This window comes from Sapajus apella, unplaced genomic scaffold (assembly GCF_009761245.1).
Source record: "Sapajus apella isolate SASKATOON/1434 unplaced genomic scaffold, GSC_monkey_1.0 scaffold2, whole genome shotgun sequence".
NCBI classification, from domain to species: domain Eukaryota; kingdom Metazoa; phylum Chordata; class Mammalia; order Primates; family Cebidae; genus Sapajus; species Sapajus apella.
In genome coordinates, this window is record NW_022436942.1 from 66449953 (window position 1) to 66471419 (window position 21467).

The 21467-nt window shown below is 51.3% G+C and overlaps 1 protein-coding gene across 3 annotated transcripts in view; it reads right to left on the reverse strand.

The window, feature by feature from the left end:
• Positions 1–21467, reverse strand: part of CMKLR1 (chemerin chemokine-like receptor 1) — a 52501-nt gene that overhangs the window by 23011 nt on the left and 8023 nt on the right. The window contains exon 1 of one of the 3 annotated variants that reach the window (XM_032300364.1): positions 15935–16676. The exons of the other annotated variants lie outside the window; for them this stretch is intronic. The gene's annotated coding sequence lies outside the window, so the exon portion shown is untranslated. Of the gene's footprint in view, positions 1–15934; positions 16677–21467 lie in introns of those variants that run through there. 3 annotated transcript variants of the gene reach the window in all.

A 21467-nucleotide genomic window follows, 5' to 3' on the forward strand; every position in this document is an offset into this window, starting at 1 on the left:
TTACCGAACAGCGTTATCCAAAGTCTCCACCCCTCCCTATTGTTTCCTGGGGTAATAAGCCAGCTAGAATTTGCCATCAAGTTTGCTGGGGGTCTCTATTGTGGAAGAAATAAGTGCAATCCCATGAGAGAAAGAGGAACCAAGTCATTCTTACTTTCAGCTTTCATAGGAGAGCATGTATTTCTCTGTGGACACGAAACATTTTCATAAATGAGTCATTTTGGGTCTCCTGCCCAGCCCTGTTGGTCACTGAGTGTGTGGCCCTGGCTCCACACAAAGCAAAGGGAAAGGGCTGGGGAAATCAGGGCACGCTTCCTGGAGGAGGTGGCATTTGAGCTGAGCCTTGTAGGGTATGAAGCCTTTGCCAGATGGAGCAGTCCAGGGAGACGACATATCTGCAGAGGCACAGAGGCTTGATAAAGTGTGGATAGGGGCTATGTATTGTGTGTGTTTGTGTTGGGGAGGGAGAAGGCAGATGCGGCTAAGGAAAGAAGAGGGTTTCAGATTGTGAGATCCCTGCAAGCCATCAACTTTATCCTGTGGGCGCTAGGGAGCCATGGATGGTTTTAAGCAGAGGGTATCATCTTTCTAAAGATTCTAGCCTCTAAGCTGGGTGTCTGATGTGGGGACTGTGTTGGAAGAGGAGAGACTGGAGGCAGGAGAACAGCAAGAGGCCTGGTGAACTGAGGGCACGTCTACCAGCCCCAGGCTGACCCAGAAGGTGCAGTCTTTGGGGGCTCCAGGCATCAGGATGTCCCATCAGAGAGCCAGGAAGCCCGGCAATCTCTTTATTTTTCTTGAGGATTTTTCCTCAGCCCACAGGGACTGGTTTGCTTCAAGAGCCATTTCCATGGCAACCACCAATGTCCCAAGAAAGGCCTTGAGTGAGCAGAGGAGTGAGGGCCAGAGAGACTCAGATGGGTCTTCATGGAAGAAGCTAGGTCACAGAGGGGGGCCCATACTGGCCAGTCCTGGGGGCTGGGACCCATCTTCCCCTGGAGTCGTGATGCCACAGATAAGCTATGGTTGCCATGGCAACACCAAGTCCCCATCCCTGGGCCTCATGGACCCAGGGCCTTTCGGCAGGGGGGTGGGCAGAGATAGGAAGGAGGCAGTGCTGGGGGAAGCCAGAACCTGCAGTTCACCAGGCAGGTACATCCCAGGACATGTGTGTGAGGCAGGTAAGTTCGAAGACCTCCCCACACACACACTGTCAGATGACCAAGGTGCAAATGAAGGAGTCGCCTCTGGGATCTGGTCTGGGGTTCTGGAAAGGCATCCCCCACCGCAAATTGATGCTGGATACACGCTGCTGCTATGCCTTCAATGCCACCATCAGGAATGAAGGTTCTGCTTTCAAATTTTCTCCAATGAACTGAAGTCGATGTCATGATGACGATGGAGAAGCAGAGGCCCACACACAAAGAGGAAAGAGCTTTTTGGCCACAGTTATACGGCAAAATGGTAGCAGGACTGTGGCCCAGATGCCAAAACCATCCCTACTATGTCAGATTCAGTTAGTGGCTGACATGAATGTGTGTATGTGCACGTGTGAGATATTCACACTTCCAAGTGCTAGGGAGACCAGGCACGGTGGCTTACATCTGTAATCTCAGCACTTTGGGAGGCTGAGGTGAGAGAGTCACTTATAGCCAGGAGCTCAAAACCAGCTTGGGCATCATAGAGAGACCCTGTCTCTAGGGGAAAAAAAATTAATTAAAAAAATTAGCCAGGTGTCGTGACACACACCTTGTTGTCCCAGTTACTCAGGAGGCTAAGCAGGGAGGATCGCTTGAGCCCAGGAAGTCGAGGCTGCAGTGAGCTATGGTCACACCACTGCACTCCAGCCTGAGTGACAGAGCAAGACCTTGCCTCCTAAAAAGATAAAAAGGTGCCAGGGAAAATATGCTGAGGGGAAAGGGCAGCACAGAGAGGGAGGGCTGGTGGAAATGAGGGGCCGCAGGAGGAAGGCAGGCCACTGAGCAGAAGCACTAGCCTCCTTTCCTCTTGGACAGCCCAAGTGAGGTCAGCAGCCCAGGGTCACTGACCCAGGACAGGGCTGCAGGACTCATGTGAAGCACAGGCTGGAGGCAGGGAGGGACTGCTAGGGGAACCTCAGAGGCCAAGTCCTTCCAAACCAAGCTGCTCCCTGTGCTCCCGGAGTCCACTACTCCCGAGCATGGTCCAAAGCGCGTGGGCATCTGCGCTTGCAGGCCCCTCTGCCTGGGGTGTGCTTTCCACAGCAGCCCCTCACTCCCCCACAGCCTCACATGCACAAATCCAAGCAGAGCAGGCAGCAAGCTGACAAGAGGAGAGAGAGCCTCCTGCCACGTGCCAGGCACCTAGCTGGGAGCTTGACACCCCCTCATCTCTTCACGTCCTGACAACCCACCTTCCCCCTGGCCTGAAGAGTGGAGGAACATTACCCCTATTTCACAGATGTTGAAACTGAGGCTCTGAAAGGAACCAGATCAGGATCACCAGCCAGTGCCTGGTGGAGCTAGGACTTGAACTCAGATCTGTAGGAGCCCAAAGCATCTATGCCCTTATCACAGTACTTCCAAGCATAGTGGACGGGCTAACGGGTCCCTTTTACTATAGACTGTGAAAAGTGTGCAGGCAGTGTTCCTTCCTCTCCCCAGGACTTACCATACATCCTACCAGCACGGCTTCTCCACAGGGAAGAGCCCTCACCCACTGCCTGCCACAAGGTCCTGGGGTGCAGCCCTGGGGTGAGAGTCCGGGGCTGATGGTGTCCGCCGCCTGCTTATTAGGCACTGATGGCATACTCAGTGCTTCCACTCACAACAAACCTTCAAGGTAGATATTTTCATTCTCATTTTTCAAAGGCGGAAATTAAGGCATAGAGAGGCAAGGGCACTGACCCACAATCCCACGGCAGAAGGGGGCAGAGGTGAGATTTGAATCTGGGCTGTCCTGACTCCGGAGTCCACGTCTCAGTGATGGTGACTGTCCCTTAACGCAGGGCCCTGTGATCTTTGACCAGTTGTCACCACTCATGCACCTGTCCCCACCTTGCACACTCATGCCCCTACCTCATAGACTTGGGGTATTCAGAGACTCCAACTCACCCCCTCTGCACAGTCTCCACAGGCCGGCCAGACTCCCAAGGCCCGGGGCCTGCAGAGGCCTGTCCAGCCACATGGAGCTTTGAAAAATCCCAGAGCCCTGAGCTGCCCCAGAGGCCTCCTGCCTAGGCTGCCAGCCCGGAGTACAGAGGCCTTGGAGAGCTCAGGAGGTTCTAGCCCCTTGGAATTCCCTGGCTCCAGCCCAGGCAGCTGACAAATGGACTGGCACCACTGCCAGCAATCAGGATGGTGGAGTGTGAGATCCCACCATGTTCCCAGGCACTGGGAAGGAGGGGCAGGCTGCCCTTCCTTTTGACTCTGTCACCAGGCTGTCACCTCTCCCAAAGCAAAGCCCAAGCCTTGACCTAGGTGGGGTCTTGCTGGAAAAATAGCCCCCCACCCTACCCCACCCCACCTTCTATGGAAAACAAAAATCTGCTTGAAGACCAGAGAAAATTCTAGAATCCTAAAAGTGATATTGCTGGATAGGCTTTAGACTTTAGGAGGGGTTTTGCACCTTCGTCTTCCAGGAAAAGGGAAGTGGCTGAGTGCAGCTGAGAGCTTAAGTCCTGCTCAGTTACAGCAAATCCACATGTGAATCCCAGCTTGGCTCTTCACGTGCTATGTAATCTTGGGTCACTAAATCACAGGCTCCTCGTCTATAAAGGGAGTCAATGTGAAGATTTCATGGGATCATATATGTAGGGTGCACAGGGTGACCAGTTGTCCTGGTGTGCCAGAAACCAAGGGGTGTCCTGGAATGCAGAATGTAAAATGTCAAACCAGAATGTCCAGCAAATCAGGGCCCACTCTGTGAACATGAGAGCCTGGCCCTTCCTCTGTTTTGTTTCAAGAGAGCTTTGTCTGGAGTCAGCTATGAGTGAGTTTGAAACCCCCACCAGTAGGACATCTAGAAAGACTTGTCAAGTCATTAGAAAGCTCTTCCCCTTTTTCACTAAACTGACCTTGAGCAACCTGCCACATTCATATGTTGGTTTAGGTCCTCGAGTCACACAGGATGAGCCAGCCGCCTCCCTCCCCAGACAGCAGCCACTTCCTCCTTTTAACCTCAGCCAGCTCTTCCTCTGCACCATGCTTAACCCCTTCCCAGCTGACCCCCAGCAGGCCAACCAGAGTGTGAGATCCCACCCTGTTCCTGCTCTCCCGGGTTGGGGAGGGGTGCTACAGTATGCTTTTGCTTATAGGTCTGTCCGTTTTTTACTTATGTTCACTTATATATTGGCTTGATGCAGCTGTGGATGGGAGAGGTTCAAAAGAGGCTCACTTGTACAGGGAACAGAAATTAAAGTAAAAGAAGGAAGGGAAACATGTGCAGTGGCAGAAAATGGAGCCAGAGCTAAGGGTGAAATGCGGGGATATAAGAAACGTCCTAAACACTGACAGTGGCTGGGCCATACACCGGACCCCCAGCTTCCTGAAAGGGGGACCGAGTTACATGAGTTCCATGCTGCTTGCTAAAAACCGAACCCACTCAGAGGAATGGCAAGGCCTCCTGATGCTAGGCGCAGAAGGACTGTCTCCAGAGGCCCGTGGAGAGAAGACATGGGGGATCTGACCATGGGACGGGACCTCCAGTTCCTGAATGTTTTAAGGGAGGCATCGAACACTCTCTGACCGACAGCACTGCCCCAGACTGCAATTCAGTCAAAGGCGCTTTTCCTAGATGTGACTCTGAGTTTCAGTCTACACATCTAGGGTACATGCATTGCTGGTATAATCCAAATAATTTTCTAGAATATCTGAGAAGAGGCCTAAACTGTGGCCTTTAAGTCATTCTCCCTGGTGTCGTTCTTTCAGAACTGAAGCCTTGGTAGCAGCAGCCGTGGTAAACGGGACACCACTCCTCCTTTTATTTCCCCCATTTTTAAAATTTTATTTTAATTTTTGGAGATGAGGTCTTGCTGCATGGCCCAGGCTGGTCTTGAACTCCTGGCCTCAAGTGATCCTCCCACTTTGCCTCCCAAAGTGCTGGGCTTACCGGCGTGATCCATCATGCCGAGCCCAGGGGTCATCATTCTCTATGGCCCATGCTCGAACACGGTCTTTCTCCACACCAGCCGAATGTGGGCCTGGGGCATCCTTACACACACCTATCTGTGCACATGTTTTATAAAACAGACAAGCCCGACACAGACATGCTCGATGCATAGGTAGAGTGACCCTCCATCCTGGCTTGCCCAGGACAATTCCCGTTTATGCCTCTCGTCATTCTCAAAGTGCCCTAGTCTCGACAATAAATCCTATGGTTTCCCTACTCACAGATCACTCCCTCCTCTGCCCCAGAAGCTTCTGTATACTGACCTTGCCAACCCACTTGTGCCAGGCTCTAAGCTAAGCATATGTTCTGTGTCATTAAATTCCCACAAGGTCCTTTGAGGCAGGTACCACCATGATCCCCATTTGACAGATGAGGAAACCAAGGCTCAGAAAGCCTGTGGCTACTATTTCAGATGGTAGCCACGTGCCAGGAACTTTCCAGGATTTAAACGCCAGTTGGTTTTGCACAGAGACGGCTACTTTCACTACCTCTATTTTCCAGATGCAAAGATTGAGCCTTAGTTCACCGATAAAAGGGTGGCCTACCAAGGCCCTTATGGTTTCAGCCAGTAAAGAGCCACAGAATGTCCAAGTTTCAGAGTCAACTTCCTTCAGTCGGGGCTCCCAAGCTATGGGTCCCTGTGCAGGTGACATGGCCTCTCTGAGCCTTCATTTATCTCATCTGTAAAATGAGGATGAATCTCGCAGCTTACTATTGGGTGAGTGAGAAGCAGAAGCAGGACCGGCACCCGGACCCTATGCCTCAGCCCAGCTCATATAGCTCTACCAGGAGGGGACGTGCTCCCCCCGGGAAGTTCACAGTCCTCAGCAGAGCCAGTACATACTTCATGGAGTCACTGCAAAATGAAAATGCAACCCCTTATTCAAAAATTACTGCAAATTCAGGACGGCAGCTGCCAGGTGTTAAATCGAGCGCAGGCCTTCTGAGCCCTGTGTGGCTGCACTGGTCACTGGCCGGGATGCCGGCCCTGCCCCTCGGCTCTGGGGAGTTTGAGGGAAGAGCCCTCTCCACTCAGATCCCAGCAGGGCAGGGGCTTGGCAGGGTAGGTGATCTTAGGAGGAAGGAGGGAGCAGCACAGCCAAGAAAGGGCAGAGAGAACACAGGATGACACCTCCTCCATGTGGACAGAAAGAGATGGGGAGGAGGGGCAGGGAGAGGAAACGCAGCAGGAAGAGGAGAAACGCAGAGGGACTGGAAAGAGGAAGACAGAGGGGCCAGGGCAATGCTGCAAAGTGGAGGAAGAAAGACGAAGGCAGAGCGCAGAAAGTCCCCGGGGAGAGAGACTCCAAGGGAAGAGGAAAGGGACCAGGCTAAAGAGAGTCTTCTGCCAACCTCTGAGAAGGCTCGACCAGGCCCCACAGAGCCAGCTGGTGTGGGCAGGGGGTGAGAGGCATTTAACATTTAAGAGCACAGGAAACGCAGCACTGGGGATTTCCAGAATTCCCAAAGATCAGGGAGCTACAGGCAAGGTGTCGTGTGGACCCCATAGTAGAAATGGGTGGGGCCTTTGCTTTGTGATGGAAAGTCAGAGCCAGGTGGCAGAGTGTCAGACCAGGCACTAGTTGGAATCACCAGTGGGAGCTCAATCGCAACTCACTGCAGCCTCAACCTCCCTGGGCTCAAGTGATCCTCACACTTCAGCCTCCTGAGTAGCTAAGACTACTACAGGCATGCACCACCACACCCCACTAATTTTTTTTTTGTATTTTGTAGAGATGGGGTTTTGCCATGTTGACCAGGCTGGTCTCAAACTCCTGGACTCAAGTGATTGCCCCCACCTCAGCCTCCCAAAGGGCTGGGATTGCAGGCATGAGCCACTGCATCCAGCCTCAATGTCATTGGTTGATTTTAACAGGAAAATGTGTGGTAGGCCGGAGGCAGTGTTTGCGAAGGTCCTGGCAGAGACAAGATGAGCTAAAAGCCAACCCAGGCTATTCTCTTCATTGAGCATGGCTTTCAGTCACCATCTGCTCTAGAGGTTCTCTTTATCCACGGATATTAGTAGCAAGGAGAGCCCACAAAAACACACTGTCTTCCCTACAGACATTTCACCAAGGGCTCAAGGGTGCTCTTGGAATGAGATGGCAGGTCCACTGTGAGACATAGCTATTGACCACCCACGGCCTCAGGAGGCCACCAGCAGCACATCGCAGCCACAAGGATGATGTGGACACTGGCAGAAAGGGTGGGCTCTGTGTAAACCCCACGGGACTCTCTCGGCTGGTTTAAAGTGGGCCAAAGCTAGCTTCACTCTGACATCAAGGAAAGCTGTAGTCAGCTGGACAGTAAATCCGGCCAGTTTGAAAACCCCAGATGCACTCATGTCACAAGGAGAAAACAGGAATGAAAACCACAGGCCTTCGAGTTTACAACACACACGCTATTAATATAATAATATCATTAGCCCAATGGCCAACCATCCACAATTCTAACTGGGTTTTTGAATCTAAATTGCTGACCAGGCATCACAACTCCATCTAGCTGGTGATGTTCAAATCATCTAAAAGTATAAAAAAAATAGAATGAAACATCTTGCTCCAACCTGCCGCCATCCATCCAGTTTCCTCTGTACCCACCTCCCTACATTCGCTTCTAATGTCTCCTTCCAGAGTTTCTTTGGGGAAATACATTCTCTTTTCATTTCATTTCTCTAATTTTGCATAAAAGGTAGTATACTAAACACACTATTTTGCAACTGGTCCTTCTTACTTAACAACATATCTTGGTGATGATTTCTTATTAGTATACAGGTATTGATCGACTTACGACCTATGCAACTTACGACCATTTGACTTTACCACCACAATCGCTAGCCACGACTGCTCCGCGTCTGGCAGCGCAAACGTTGCCCAGCTGGGCGTACGACAGTGCAGACCAGCTTCCGGCAGCACTACCATCTCCGCGTGCACCATTTCAACTGTACATATAGCCTACTCAACTTACAACCAAATCGTGTTACGACCGGTCTGCCGGTCCCAATCGTGGTCGTAAGTCGAGCACTAGCTGTATTTATATGTACAGAGTGTCTTATCCTTTTTGATAGCTGCATAGTATTCCCTTGGTAGATTTGCCAACATTTAATTAACTAGTCCCAGGGATGGGCACTTGAGTTATTTCCAGTTTCTTGCTGTTACAATATTGTAATAAATCATTGTGTATGCTATAACGTTACAATTAACTACATATGTATATCATTGCCCACATATTCTTAATACAATCTGGAGTTCTCAAGGCTTGTTTTTTTATAATGAGCAAATGGGCTTTAAGCCCTCCTTTGCACTGGCTATGCTATGTTTTGATTCATCGAGAATATCCTTCAGAGCCGCTTAGACCTTCAGTCCCCATAGAATCTGGGCCATGTCTTTAGCACAAGGTCTGTCTCGCGAGAAGTCAGGGAACCTCCGTTCTGATTCTAGCTGTACCAGCTGTTCCAACTCTCTGTCCTCAGTCTCCACATTTATCAAAGGGAGATGACAGTTGTTTGCAGGGTCGCTGTGGGGATCAGGAATCAGGAGAGAATTCGGTGGACATACGACAGTATCCACCGTGTGAGGGAGGCCTGTGCCTGAGGCCTCCTCGTCACCCCAGAGGGCAGATCTGGGCTCTGTGGGTTCCCAGAGAAGATGCCAGTCAGGCTGGAGGAGGGAGTCTCTGCAGAAGACACAGCAGCCACCGCCAGCGCCAGGTTTCCAATGTGGTCCCTGATCCCATAGTAGCCAGAGCCTGAGCCCACAAGAAGCTGTGTTCCAGAGGTGGCTTTGGTAGCCCCAAGCAGCCCTGAGGACTGCCAAGTTGAAGCTGTTTTCTGCTTTTATTCTGTTTTAAAATAAAATAGTGATCACATTCCCAGGGTGTAGAGACACCCCGCCCCTCCATGAATTAGTCTCAGCTTTCCCAGCCACTCAGGAAAGGATCTAGAGGAATTTTCCACCCATGGTTTATGCAGAACAAATCCTGGTGGGCAACAGTGTGCCCGCCCCGCTTCCAGGCGGAGTCATCATCTCATATCTTCCCAACTTGCCTCCCAAGGGCCCCGAGGTGCTAACAGAGGAGCCTTTGTCTCCCTCTTCCTGGCCCCTGTGCCCTTTGCCAAGAACCCTGGCCATGACATCTCTGCTGATGCAGGTTTCCAATGCTCCACAGTTTGTAGCCATGAGCAGAGATCTTTGAAACCTCCACCTTGCTGAGCCATGAGACCCATCACTGTCAACCCTCAGGGTCCTCTCCATCCCTCACTTTGCCCCAGCCTCCCAACAATGTTGAAGACCACCCCTACCTCACAGGTGAGTAAACTGAAGCTCAGAGAGGTCGAGCAACTTGTCCAAGATCACACAGCTAGAAAATGGAGGAGCTAGGACTCGAACCCAAAGCTATGTTCAGTGTGTGATGGTTAAGGATATAGGTTCTGAAGCCAGACCACCTGAGTTCAAAAGCCAGTTCTGTCATTTATTACCTGTGAGAGCTCTTTGTGGCTTAAATTCTTTCCTCAGTTTCCCAATCTGTAAAATGGAGCAATACGTACCTCACAAAGTACCTACCTCACAAATAGTATCTACCTCCTAAAGTTGATACTAGGATATAAAAAGAGAAGGAATATAAACAGCTAGAACAATGATACCTGGCCCATGGTAAGTTCTCAGTACATTATCCATTGTTATTGTGGTTGGTGTTGAGTATAATTAAGAATCTTACCATTATATGACATAGCCCCAGACATAAACATGGTATGATTGCAAGGGAGTGCAATTTAAAAACCAAACAAAAAACTGCTCTCAGAATTTCTTTCACACGGAGGTATAAATATCTAATGGCACATTACATATTTCTCCTCCTTACATTCAACAAACCTTACTGAGCACCTATTATCTGCCAGGTGTCAGGCTGCGAGATAGAATACAAAGATGTAGGTCCCACTCCCAAGAAACCCAAAGCCAAGTAAGGGTGACAGACAATGAGTAAATCATGACAGAGCAAGCCCAGGGTGCTAGGGGGACCCACGGGCACAGTATCCAGCTGCCAATCCAGGGAAGGCTGCCTGGACACAGTGAAATTTGAAGGACAAGCAGGAGTTGGCCAGTGGGCACCCCAGGCTGAAGTAACTTCAGAGGCACGAAAGCATTGCACTTTCACGTGACACAGCTGGAGAAGAACGTTGTGAACTAAGTTGGGATTTGAAGCTGTGAGGGTGGAAGCTCAGGCATGGTGTGGAGCAGAGGTAGAGTTTCAGCCAGAACATATGGACCTCAGTGTCTCCCTAAAAATCCCAAAGGGGTGGCCTGACTAGGGGACGAAACCTTGAGCTTCCCTCCCTCAGCCCTGGGAGGTATGCCCCAGGTAAGGGGTGCTTTCTCCTGAGCTCCAGCAGGAGTTCTAACCCACTCCAGGGATCTGTGACTCAGAATTAATATCCCAGGCCTGACTGTGAACACTTCTAGCTCCACATTTAGAAAGAGCCAGAGGTGCCAGCCCACCTCCCAAGCCCCTCATATAATACATGTTTGATTACACAAAGGCAAGGATTTCTCCTTCTACCTCCTTCCCCTCAGCCTCTTCCTCCTCCATGTCTCCTTCGGCGGGAAGAATCATAGACACTTGTTCCAATTTGGGCGTCCTCTCCCCAGCTCCCACCCTCCAGGAACCTGAGCCAGAGGCTTAGGAGAAACCAGCTCCTCAGGTCACACTGGCTCCACCCACTCACTCATTCATTCATTCCACAAGAGGAAAAGAAACGAACCCCAGAAACTCCAGCACAGCCATATTCAAAGAAACACAGTCCAGCAGCCAAAAGTGCTTGTAAATCTCCACCTCTCAAAGAACAATAGAAGGGTATCATAGTGGATGTTTTTGGTGCCTGGGTCGTCTTAACTAGCAGGATCCCCCATCTGCCAGCTGAAGGGAATGTTAGAGGTTAGCAGCTCACAGCTGCCCTCTCCTCCTAAGAATTGCCCTCAGCAGAGCAGGAGCTGCGTCTCCCTGGCCGCCACAGGGTACAGTGCTCACTCCAGGGCTCCCGTGAGATCAGACTGAAGCTAGTCTCACCTGGGGCCACATCCTCAATACCCCCTTCCCTCAGTCCCCTTCTCCTGAGAGCAGAGCTTGGACTGGAGGAGGCAAGTTGCCTTGAGTGCAAACAGTGGTGAGGGTTGCCAAAAACCTCACTCATCCAAATAAATAATAATGTAAAGCAACTTTTTTTTTCAAAATCAAAGTTACAGCTATTTAGGAGGCTAAGGCGGGCAGATCAATTGAGCCCAGGAGGTCAAGGCTACAGAGAGCTAGGATCATGCCACTCTACTCCAGCCTGGGTGACAGAGTGAGACCCTGTCTGTCTCTCTCTCTCTCTCTCTCTCTCTCTCTCTCTCCATATATATATATATATCAAAATTAATGAAAAAATTGCACGGTGAGCAAACATCAAAACGAAGATGGGCTCCCGTCCTGCACTTCCAAGCACCTGCATCACTCACCGCCCTCCACCCCTGACCGCTGGAGAGCACACCCTAACTTAGCATGTGCACCCAAATCCCTGTCTCAGGCTCTGCTTGGAAGAAACCCGATCTGAGACAGGTATCCGGATCAGAACCCACTGCAGGGGTTCTTAGAATGTGCTTTGACTCATTCCTCTCCTGTATTCCCAGATCTAAGAGACTTTGATTCCCTTCCCTAGCTCTTCCCCACACAGCCCCCTTCCACTGAGAAAGGAGCACACACGGTGATACAGTCTGAATGTTTGTCCCTCCGAATCTCATGTTGAAATCTGATCTCCAGTGCTGGAGGTAAGGCCTAAGGGCAGTGTTTGGGTCATGGGGGTGGATCCCGCACATGACTATCTCAGTGCTATCCTCAAAGTAAGGAGTGAGTTCTCCATTAGTTCCCACAAGAACTGATTGTTTAAAAGGCAGAGGCTGAGGGGAAGGTGGAAGAAGGAGGGAGGGGAAAAAAGGAGAAATCTTTACTTTGGGGTAATCAGGAATATATTATATGAGGGGCTTGGGAGGTGGGCTGGCACCTCTGGCTCTTTCTAAATGTGGAGGTAGAAGTGTTCACAGCCTGGGGCCTGGATGTTAATTCTGAGTCACAGATCCCTGGAGGGGGTTGGAACTCCTGCTGGAGCTCAGGAGAAAGCACCCCTTACCTGGGGCATACCTCCCAGGGCTGAGGGAGGGAAGCTCAGAGCTTTGTCCCCTAGTCAGGCCACCCCTTTGAGATTTTAGGGAGACATTGAGGTCTGAATGTTGTGGCTAAAACTCTACCTCTGCTCCACACAGTGCCTGAGTTTCCACCCTCACAGCTTTAAATCCCAACTTAGTTCACAACCTTCTTCTCCAGCTGTGTCACGTGAAAGTGCAATGCTTTCGTGCCTCTGAAGTTACTTCAGCCTGGGGTGCCCACTGGCCAACTCCTGCTTGTCCTTCAGATTTCACTACGTCCAGGCACCCTTCCCTGGCTTGGCGGCTGGAGTTGATACCGTGCCCGTGGGTCCCCCTAGCACCCTGGGCTTGCTCTATTAATTCCCACAAGAACTGATCGTTTAAAAGAGCCTGGCACCTCCCTTTCCCCCTCTCCCTCCTTCTCTCCCCATGTGATGCCAGCTCCCCTTCCCCTTCCACCATGAATGGATGCTCCCTGAAGCCATCACCAGAAGCAGATGCTGCTGCCATGCTGTTTGTGCAGCCTGCAGAACAGTGAACAAAATAAACCTCTTTTCTTTGTAAATTACACAGCCTTGGGTATTCTTTTATAGCAACGCAAAATGGACTAAGACACATGGTACTCATTTTATCCAATGGCCACAGCTGGGCACCTACTATGTGCCAGGTGCATTCTCCCCTCTGCAGTCCAGCCTTGGATCTGGCAGCAGATACCTTCACCTCCATACCTCATTCTGTCAGATTCCCCCTTCAGCCAGACAGTGCCCACCTGAATCCCCCACTGAGCTCTAAAAAGCTTAGCTTAGCCAACTTCACACCTTGGGATTTCACGAACTGGTTACGTTTCCCAAAAAGTTTTGAGACTGTCAGAGAGTTGCCACCTTTCTACATTTGCCAAGTAAGGACATTGCAAAACTAAAACCGCCCTTTACCAGCACCACCACTTCAGAAAAGAAACAACACATTAATACCGACGAAAACAGGTGAGATATAGACTCCTCTTTTTCAGTTGAAAACATTTCACTTTGAAAAGCTTACTCTACTATCTGTGATTTTCCCCCCACACCCCCTTTTTTTAGCTTATCTGCAGCCTGGTAAATGTGTGGACACAGCTAGGCTCCAGTGGGCTGGGGTTGTCAACCCTTCTGTTTGACATTGGGGGAAACAGAGACCCAAAGGACAGCTCTGCCTTCCCCATTTAAACTCTGGTCCCTGAATGTTTCCCTGAGGGAAACTGAGGAATGAGCAAGGTGCAGGGCAGACAGGAAGACTGGGTTTCAGTCCCAACTCTGCTCTAAATTCTCTGTGAACCTGCACAAGTTTCCGCCCCTCTCTGAACCATGAGGCTGCAAATCCTTCCGATGACACTGAGCTGGAAGGTGCCATCGGGTCCAACATGTAGAGCTTGGGGTGCAGTCCCTGCCTGAGCTCACAGACAAGCTTGGCCGAAGAAACAGCACTGGATGCCAGTCCTCTTTCTCTGACATCCAATTTAGTGCCTCAGTTTCCTTTTCTGGATATGAGTTCTTTGATCCTTGCCAACTCCAGACTGCCACATAGACAGTGGCACAGGGGCCAAGGGGAGAGAACTGGCAACAGCTAAGCCACCTGGAGGAAGACACTGGCCCCACAGCCAAGGCCTCTGATGAGAGGCACACAGGACTACTTCCAGCTCCAGAGAGACCAGGGGCCACAGTCCAGGCCTGGCAGGTCCCCTGCCTGTCAGAGACCCAGCCCAGGCCAGAGGTCTAGGGCTCCAGCTGGGAGACCCCAAAGTTTACATCTCTGGGCAAACCAGGCATTTACCTGTCCCCAGTGGAAAGGTCCTTGGGGGGCCTAATACAGACTGGGTTCTCAGTGGTCTGTTTCTTCTGGGAGTTGGATGTGATCACATCTGTTGTGGAAGGAAGTACATCTCGGCTGTCCAGGAAACATGTCCTGGCTGCTCAGTCACAGATGTAGGAAGGTAGATGAGAACAGGGCTCACCAAAGAGCCTTTTTCCAAGTGTTATAGTGAAGACTGCCCGGGTTCAAGCCCTGGTTCTGCCACTTACCAGCTGTATGACCTGGGGCAAGTCACTTAACCTCTCTGTTTCCTCCAATACACAATGGAGAGGTGAGGGGAAGACGATCCCATCACGTGGGAGCACTCCCCTTAGACCTGACAATCTGTGAGTTCTCTACAAGTTTCTCCAAACGAGCCACCCAGACAGGAAGCCAGTGCACAGACAAGGCCCCTCTCCCTGGAGCCAACCCAAAGACTTACGAGGGCTCCCTTTTCATCTTTAAACGCACGGGCCTGTTGCGGCACTGAATGCAAAGTTCCCAAGCTATTTTTTTCAAGCATGTGCCCTCAAAATAATTATATGCAGTTTAAAAATAAAACATATGGCCTTGAAATAATTTCAGTAAGAGTTTCGTTTTCCCTAAGGGAAAGAGATTCCATTCCCTGAGGACTGAGGGTGCACCCTTCTGCTGTTGGGGCTCACTTGTTCATTCCCTCGCAAGTGTTTACTGAGCACCCACAATGTGCTGGCTGTAGGGGTGGTGGGCAGCCTGAGCACGCTTCCTCCCACACCTCCAGTCTGACCACAGCCAGCTCCCGGAGAGAAGAAACCAGCAAGAACCCTGTCGACACCCCGGCCTCGAGAGCCCTCCCGCTGGGAATAGGTAAGTGCTTGGTTTTGCCCGAAGTTGCTGCACTCAGCCTCTGGAAGACCACAGCTGGTTCAGAGCACTGGCTGCGGAAGAAAGCGGGCGAGAGGAAACGGAGGAGGGAGCGGAAGATGGGGCAGCGGAGTTGGGGCGGTGGGAGGCGCACTGGGAGGACGGGGACGGGGCAGCCTGGAGATGCCCCAGCCTTTCCAGAGGGCTTCCAGGCACTACCACCCCTCAGGGAGCCAGAAGACACCCAGACAAGCCTTATGGGTCGTTCTGCAAACCTGTTCTGGGGGCCTGTCTTGGACTGTGGCTTCTTTCATTTCCCTCCCGTCCCCTCTCAATCACCTGAGAGGATGAACATCACAGCCACAGAGCTTCTTACTAAATCTGCGTCGTGGCCAGGGATATGGGTAGCTGGTAACAAACTAGCTCAGGCTGCGCACCCACTCAGCACAGCCCTGTGTAGACTCCCAGCAGGTGTAAGGCAACTGGCACCCCTTCTGCTACCAGCCCAATTCCAGCTTCCCCAGTGGATTCTTTTATGTAAATAGCTGGCTGTGGCAAATACCAAAAACAAGAAAAGAAATAAAACGTACACTCCCACGAACCATCTCCCCTGCCCCACCCTGACAGCCCTCTGAGGCAGCATCATCTTTACCCCCATTTTACAGATGAGGAAGCTGAGGCAACTAAGCAAGGAAGTCAAGGAATTTGAAGCCAAGTCACCAAATTCCAGAAGCTCTGTCCATGCACATGACCTTGAAATAATTTCAGTGAGCGTTTGGTTTTCTGTAAAGAAAGGAGATTTTTGCCATCCTGCCTCTCCAAACACACCTGGATAAAATGCATTTCTACACACACCAACCCAGCCACCAAGGCCGCATCTTCTCCCAGTCCCCACTTCCACTGCTTGCACAAGAAGGGAAGGAAAGTGGGTTGGAAGACAGTTTTACCAGTTCTGCAGAGAGTGGCAAGGATCCCCGGCTCCTCACCCAGGGCATGGGACATATTGGGGTAACCACTCCACCCCCAGGCTCTGTCAGAAAGGCTGGCAGGTGGGCAGGCGGCACAGACATGGTCACAGCAAGATTGCAACACTCGCCTCCGTGCCCTCCCAGGCCTGCCCTATTTCTCTGAAATCTGCTAATGTGCAGCTTTGTCATGTTTTTTTTTAAAGGCAACCCAATTCTGGCCATTCTGTCTACAAGAAAAGGGAAGAACAGAGGCCCCAGTGGAGATGCAAGGAAGTTGGAACTACAAATTTCTCCTATGAAATCAACTCAGTAGTTTTCTGTCCTCAGGTCCTTACAGCAGAGGAGGCTGTGGCTGGCTTGTCTCTGAGAAGATCCCTGGCCAGAAGCTTCGCCTTCCCTGTGCTTATGTTCACAGCACCCGAATGTCCCCCATCCTGAGCACTCTCTGCTGGCTTAAGACATCCTGCTCGCAAGCCTTCCACTCCTGCAGGCTATCGTCAGTTGCAGACACCTCAGTGTGAGTGAGTTTATTGCTTTGGTTTCCGACTGGCCATCTGGATGAGAACAGGCTCTAGACAATGGGCCATGACATGGATAAGTCAAGTACGGAAGATGAAAAGACAGTCCCATCAGAAAGGCCCACTACGCTGTGGTGCCATAATCAGTACAGAAAGGGTCTGCAAAGGCCGGGCACGGCGGCTCATACCTGTAATCCCAGCACTTTGGGAGGCCGAGGTGGGTGGATCCCCTGAGGTTAGGAGTTCGAGACCAGCCTGGCCAACATGGTGAAACTTTCTCTTTACTAAAAAACAAAAACAATTAGGTGGGTGGGCGTGGTACGTGCCTGGAGTCCCAGCTACTCGGGGAGGCTGAGGCAGGTGAATCACTTGAACCCAGGAGGTGGAGGTTGCAGTGAGCCAAAATCGTGCCACTGTACTCCATCCTAGGCGACAGATGGAAATTCCATCTCAAAACAACAACAACAACAACAAAAAGGCTCTGCAGCAGAGGAAAGGGGGAAAGGCCTGGAAATCATGGGGGTGAGGGGGAAGGATTCATGGACTCTGGAGAAGGGGACTGGGAGAACAGGGGTAGCCTGGGTGATGTGGCCTTGGGCACTCAGCTGATGTCTTTGAGCCTCAGTCTCTGAGCCTCATCATGGACAGGGGAAAGCTGGCTGCTAAGGGGCTGGGTGCTGGAACAGAGGAGGTGACTACAAAATTCAATAGCATTTCAGAAAGTATTTCCCAAGGACCTCTCATGCAGCCTCCTTATTTTAAGTGCAAGGAAGTCTTCAGTATGCTTCTTTTACAAGGGATCTACTAAGCACTGGGCCCGCTGCTATGTGTTTTCTCATGGATTAGCTAACTTAATCCTCACCACACAACTCACGGCAGATCCTGTCATCAACTCTAATATAAAGTGAAAAAACTGATGCTGAGAGAGAGAGAGAGAGAGGGAGAAACTGATCCCAGATCACCCAGCTGGTAATCAAGGGACTCAGTTTGATGGAAACCTGAGTTCAACCCAGGTTGAACCGAACATGGAACTGTAACATGACAGAACCTACCACAGAGCAAAGCGCTACGGCTGCTAGAGGTGGGTGCGTTTCAAAGACAGAGAGGGAGGCTGGCTAATGAAGATGTTCTGAGGCCGGGCACGGTGGCTCATGCCTATAATCCTTCACTTTTGGAGGCCAAGGCAGGAGGAGCGCTTGAAGCCAGGAGTTTGAGACCAGCCTGGGCAACACAGAGAGACCCTGTCTCTATAAAACGTTTTAAAAAATAGCTGGGCATGGTGCCACATGCCTGTCATGCCCAGCTAATTTTTAAAGCATTTTATAGAGACAGGTGGCACATGCCTGGCTAACTTGGGAGGCTGAAGCAGGAGGATGGCTTGAGCCTGGGGGTTCAAGGCTGCAGTGAGCTGTGATTGTACCACTGCACTCCAGCCTGGGCAGAGTGAGACCCTGTCTCTTAAAAGAAAGAGACGTTGTAAATTAGAGAATGAAGGAGTGAGTGAACATACATCATCACTCTGGGCCTTCATTTCCCTGGCTGTAAAATAGGACTGTATTTTCCCACCGCCCACGCATCTGATGGGTGTCTGTGAAGCCAGCGGGTGGGTACTTGGTTTATAAACAGCCTGCTGTGATCAGCCAAGAGGTAGGACTGGCCCCAGAGGACAATCTTAGAGGGAGGAAATGGGATGGGCAGGAGCCCAGCCTGGACTCTGCAGGTGAAGGCTACCTGTCCCTTCCGCGGTGGAACCGATGCAAAAGGCTGTTGGAAGGAAGAACGAGAGGCGCGGTGGCTTCCTGGGCCCCAGGGAAATGTGAAGCACCCGTCGGGGTGGGCGGGGCTGAGAAAGTGAGGATCAGAGGCCAGCCTGCCAGGACGTGGAGGGTGTCCAGGGTCCCAGCCTGACAATCTCCTCCCCAGAGACCTGTCAGAAGCCCCGGGACAGGGAGGGGAGAGTGTCCCCCACCAGCCCACCTCACAGGCTGCTCATAGCTGTTCCCTCCCCTCCTCAGAGTCATGTTTCTGATTTCCTGATTTCCTTCACATCTGAGGCTTTTCATGGGAGCAGAGGGAAAAACAGTAAAAGAAAGACCTGTGTGGGCCAGACAGGCCCGGCTTCCCCTGGGAGAAGTGAGGCCGGCAAGTCAAGGTCTCCATCCAGTCCCTACCATGTCTTTTGGCCAAGGCAGGAAGTCGAAAGGGAAAAGCTTGGCATGAAACTATGACCTTGGCATTGCCTACAGCCGGCAATTCTTAGCCTTTCATGGTTCAAGAGTGCTGGTCTCCCACACCCCTTCCCCACCAGGCCAGGCCCTGGCACCAAGGCCGCGTTTTGCTTTTTAGCCCCAGCTCTGGGCCACACGTGATCTTGTTTAACCCCACAATACCCCAGTGAGGAGAGCCCTGCGATGGTCCTGCTCTGAAAGTTGAGGAAACTGAGGCTCAGAGCAGTTAAGCAACTCTTCTGAGGCCTCCCAGCCAGCACGCGGCTGAAATGTGTTTCAAAAGAGGCCTGTGAGGAAGAGAGCAGCTGCCTCTATCCACCCCGTGGCCACCCCTTCTGACTCAAGGGAAGCTGACGAAGCTTATTCTTCGTGACCTAAATCCCTGACAGCTGAAGAGGCCCCCTGTGAGTTGAGTCTGTCATAAAAGAGACTGAAAATTGCCTGCACTCCCTGAAGACCTGTTCTTGACGTCAGTCAGCCATACCTCCCCCATAGCTAGGAGGCCGGGGGGCCCTTTAATGTCCAGCCTGGATGAGTCTGGCTGCCGCGGCTGGTCACCAAAGCTGCTTCTCTCCAGTAAAGACATCACCAAATTGCCTTGGGCAACACAAAGGTGCCGTCTTAAATCAACTCTCCTTTAGGGTTAGACCTAAGGAGACACCTTGTTCCTCCCAGCCTCTATGCCGAGATCCATCAGCAAGTCCTGGGTGTGGAGGGGCAAGGTGGACCCACCATTCAATCAAGAAAGCCACCAATGGAGAGAAAGACTCTCTTCTCCAAGCTGGTTTATGGGCATGCCCACTGGAATTTCAAACCCAATTAGCTTCAGGTTGTCTGGAATCTTCCATTGTCCAAATGTTTAAGTTTCATCAACTGAGTTTGGAGAGGGCAAGGGTTGAGGGCAGCAGGATGCTTTTCCCCGGAAATGAAGCACACTGGTCCACCTGGAAAATTGGGCGGAGCCTTCAAGGCCCTGACAAGCATTCTGACCCCTCCTGCCATCCCTGCTTCCGGCCCACCATGCCAGACACCCTGCACTTACCAAGCCTCTGGATCTGTGTCCATGCTGCTCTCCCTGCCAAAAATCTCTCTTACGTCTAGCCAGCTGCTCCTATAGGCAACTTAAGGCCAACTCACCCTCTGCACCCAGCTCAAAGACACGCTTCCTTCTCGAAGCAATATTTCCCGGCTTCCCCAGTGAAAGCTACATCTACTTCGCTCCCCCAGTACTTTGCACACTAAATGTATCAAGCAAGTATAAACGGGAGGGTATTTAAGAATAAGTACTCAGTGAAAATGGCCCAGGAGTCACCTACTGTTCTGAATGGATGATGAACAGAATCATCACGGGTAACTGACCTGTGAGTAAAGTCTGCCCTGAGCACCCGACATGAAAGCCAAGCTTCTGGCTAGATGGGGCCCCCCCTGCCTGTTCACTCACCTGTCTCCCCACTCAATGGGGAGCTCCCTGTATCTCATGCTCCCAGCACACTGCTGGTGCTCAGTAAGTGCTCGTGAAGCGAACGGAGGCTCTATACCCTCTCTCCACTACCTCTCTGTGCTCCTTTAGACAAATCCCTTCTGAGTTTCAGTTTTCTCATCTGAAAAATGGGAGTGTAAACTAACTTAGGGTGACAAATGGTTATCTTAGATGGCCACTGCCATTCGTTGTTTTAAGATGAAGATGGCAGACTGTCTATAGACTTTAATATCCCACCCTGCCCCAATACTCACATGGCACTCCTCCCATCAAGAAGTGGACTCTATTTCTCCTCCCCTTGCATCTGCACTGGCATGGCGAGTTGCTGTGACCAACAGAAAGTGGCAGCAGTGATGCTGTGGTAGTCCCAGCCTAGATCTCCAGACGCCAGCAGCTTCTGCTATCAGTGTTGCAGAGCCCTGAGCCTCCTGGGAGAGAGATCCAAGCAGTTCTGCTGGAGAGATGGGTGTGTGTGTGTGTGTGTGTGTGTGTGTATGAGAGGGAGAGAAAGAGAGCACACACAAGTTCCGGGATGTGAGATCATCTTACATAACCCAGCCCCAGTCAAGCTCCCGGCTGAATGCAGCCCATAAGTGATGTAAGCAACACTACATGGAGCAGAGATGCACTGTCCCCACGGGACTCTGCTCAGCTGCAGAATCATAAATGCATAAGTCAGTTCAAGCCACTAAATTTGGGGGTGGTTTGATCCACAAAGATAAACAACAAAGACATCTGGGCTCAACTAGAGGAAAAGTCATGACTGGCGTGTGATGTCTGCCACAGCATGCAGTGAGGGGTGTGTTCTTCCATCCCTGGACTACATCATGTCAAGGTCAATGCCAATTCAATGTCAATTCATGATTCTTCTGGGGCCTTCTGGAAATGAAAGTTCCACATTCAGAGGGAATTCATCCACCATCAGAGAGAAACCTGAACCCCAGCAGGGATCCAGTGGGGACTCTGGAAGGACTAAATGGACCAGTGAGGTAGCCCCTCTTGGGGCATATAAACAGTGACTTGGAAAGAAAGTAGAGCAGTTGGTAGCAGGGCTGGAAGCAGAAAGAGGTAGAAATGGAAGACACTGAGCCCCACTGATAGTAGAACAGAGGAATGGGGGCTGCAGGCTCTTGCAGCTGAAGGGATAGAGATCATCCATCTCTCAAGCCAACTCACATCCTGAGAGCCTTCCACGTCAAACACAAGCCTGGCTGGGCAACTGGCACCCTCTGCCCTCCTAGGTAGCATGCACATCCTCAAAAACGAACCTCCTTTCTTATAGGGGG